Raw genomic sequence first — 2,928 nt, forward strand, 5'->3', positions numbered from 1 at the left:
ACTCTAGATCTTGTTTTAACATATGACATAGAAACTGAACAATTAACAGTGTTTCCTGAAAACCCTCTCCTGTCTGAACATTTCATGATAACATTTACAATAATTAATTACACAGCAGTGGAGAGTAGACTTTATCACAGTAGATGTCTTTCTGAAAACGCTCCTCCCCCTTTGTGAGTGTGGACGCTTCATCTCTTTGCTCGCTTCTTTTATTGATTTTTATTGATTTTTATGCTGATTTTTTTCCCTTTTTTCCATATGAGCTTACCTGCGATAGCTTCTGGACACTTATAGATCATTACGACTAAAGTGTTCTTAACAGAAACAGCAACATTTTTATAGTTACCTTATCCTCAGCGCTCCGTGTGTCTGTGGCCTAGACACAGCTGAAGCCTGATTACAGCGTCTGGGCACCGAGCAGCCTCAATAGCCTGGAAAGGTGCTAACCGCTAGGCTAACTAGCAACAAGATGCCTTCCCTCTCCACAGATGACTACCACAGCCTCCTGCAGAAGATTGCAGTACTGGAGACAAAAATTCATCGCTTAGAAGTAAACGTGGAGGTAAATGGACTGTGTGGAAATGAAACAACCTTGCCTTTGATTCAAAACAATGGCGATGAGCAAGCTAGTACACAGCTAAGGAGCACAGATAACATGACCAAGAAAGTAGACTTTGTGCACTATTATGAATCCTCAAGCGATAATCCCCCCTTGGACTGTCTTGGTGCAAAACCAAGACATAAATCATGTCTCCTAGAAGAGGGAGGACGTATCACAGGCAGGGCACAGCGAGCTGAAATCTCTGAAACCGACTGGCCTTCACTTCCTACGAGACAGAGAAGCTCTCCTACCCCTGTATACGAGAGGAAACAGGACTGGACAACCGTGAATAGGAAGGTTAACAACAAACCTTCAAAACAACTGATTGTGAAACTGCACAACAGATTTGCTCCACTATCAAAGGACCCTGGATCTATACCGGACAACCATCCATCTAAAAGTAGCGAAGTAAGGTCCGAAAATCTTTTGAAAAGTAAAAGGCCACAGGGAAAGCTAAAGGCTAGGCCTGAAACTCTGATTGTGGGTGACTCTGCCGTAAAGGATGTACAAAGGATGTGCGGTAAGAACACTAAAGTCCTCTGCTTTCCTAACGATATGGTCAACAACCTGAAGGAGAAAATTCTTCAAATTGCAGATGAATATCCAACTGTGACAAACATTGTTCTGCATACAGGGTCAAACGATGTGTCCAAACAACAGTCGGAGGTTCTGAAACGGGACTTTACTGGATTATTAAATACTGTAAACTCTCTGAATGCAGCTGTATTCATCAGTGGACCTGTACCGCCGGTCAGAGGAGGAGACGAGAGATTCAGCAGGTTGTTTACACTGAATAAATGGCTTATATCAGCATGTACTGACCACTCAGTGCATTTTATCAACAACTTTAATATTTTTTGGGAACGCAGGCATCTGTTTAAAGCAAATGGATTTAATTTTAACAAGTCAGGGGTGAAACCGTTCACCTCCAACTTGTTTTATTCCATACGTCATCCATCTGTGCTTGGTGCCAAGGCTGAGATAAACGAGGAGTTATCTCATAAAGAGGAACAAACAGTACTCCAAGAACAGACAAAGCCCAGCAGAAACCTTGAGGAGGAGCCTCATCTGCCCCCACCCGGGAAAAGCCTCAGAAAGGAGAGACATCTGAGGCAAGAAGAGGGGTCCCTATTTGCCTCCAACTCTCTCAACAACACCAACGACCAGGACCAGGACCAGGGACCACGATCTTCCCCAGTCCCCCAAACCCCTGACAGGCCATCACCCTCCTCCCCCTCCCTTTCTCCCTCCTCCCCACACCTGAAATTCACTGAGGAGATGATGGAGCGGGTCAATGCTGGGCTCAGATCTACCCCCCGGCCCAATCCCTTTTTGTCCCCCATAAACGCCCCACCAGAGCAGCCAAAGGTTCGCCACCGAGCCCCACCCTCAACAGAGCAATCGAAGTTACATTGCCCAGCCCCGCCCCCCCTTAGTTCCTCCTTACCACCTCCATGCTCTGTCTCCGCAGTCTGATGTGTGATGTGTGGAGGGTCCGGGCTGCGAGGATTATGGCAGTGGTGACTTTTCCCAGAAGAAGCTGGGACCCTGTTTACTAGAAGGTTTTAAAATCTCTGTACTTTCAGGTGACAGAAGGAGACATGTGGCCTGGTCAAAACACAGAGAGCTGCACTCTAAAAGATCTTTAAACATAGTAAACATACCTTGTGTGCCACAGACTGCTCCCAAACACGAGGGGACAAGTAATGCCTCTAAAACACTTAAGTTGGCTTTATTAAACGTTAGATCTTTAGCTGGGAAAACATTTTTAATTAATGATTTAATCACTGAGCACAGCCTTGATTTTATGTTTCTAACTGAAACTTGGTTGGACCAAAGTAACAGTGGAGCTGTTCTCATCGAGACGACCCCTCCTACAGTTTTATCAGTGAGGCCAGGGTGAGCAGGAGAGGAGGAGGGTTTGCTGTCTTATTTAATGAATCATTTCAATGTAAGCAGCTATCTCCTGGAAGTTTTCAGTCTTTTGAATATGTGGCTTTACAGCTGAAGGCCCCATCCAAAGTTGTGTTTCTTAATGTTTACAGGCCTCCCAAATACTGCACAGACTTTTTTAATGACCTCAGTGAACTGCTGTCTGTGATCTGTGTTGATTTCGACTGTGTAATTATTGTTGGGGATTTTAACATCCATGTGGACAACCCTCAGGACAAAGGGACTAAAGACCTGAGTAACACTCTGGGCAACTTTGGGCTGACTCAGCATGTAACAGAGGCCACACATAATAGAGGACACACTCTTGACCTACTGATCTCCAAGGGCCTGAGCATTTCAAAGGTTACTGTGTCTGATGTGGGCCTGTCTGATCA

General features: G+C 45.2%; 1 pseudogene; it reads left to right on the forward strand.

Moving 5' to 3' along the window:
* The first annotated feature begins 232 nt into the window (after positions 1–232).
* Positions 233–2,928, forward strand: LOC146371317 (uncharacterized; annotated as a pseudogene).

Source organism: Perissodus microlepis, chromosome 16 (assembly GCF_051167445.1).
Source record: "Perissodus microlepis isolate ML-2025 ecotype Zambia chromosome 16, ASM5116744v1, whole genome shotgun sequence".
In the NCBI taxonomy this organism is placed as follows: Eukaryota; Metazoa; Chordata; class Actinopteri; order Cichliformes; family Cichlidae; genus Perissodus; species Perissodus microlepis.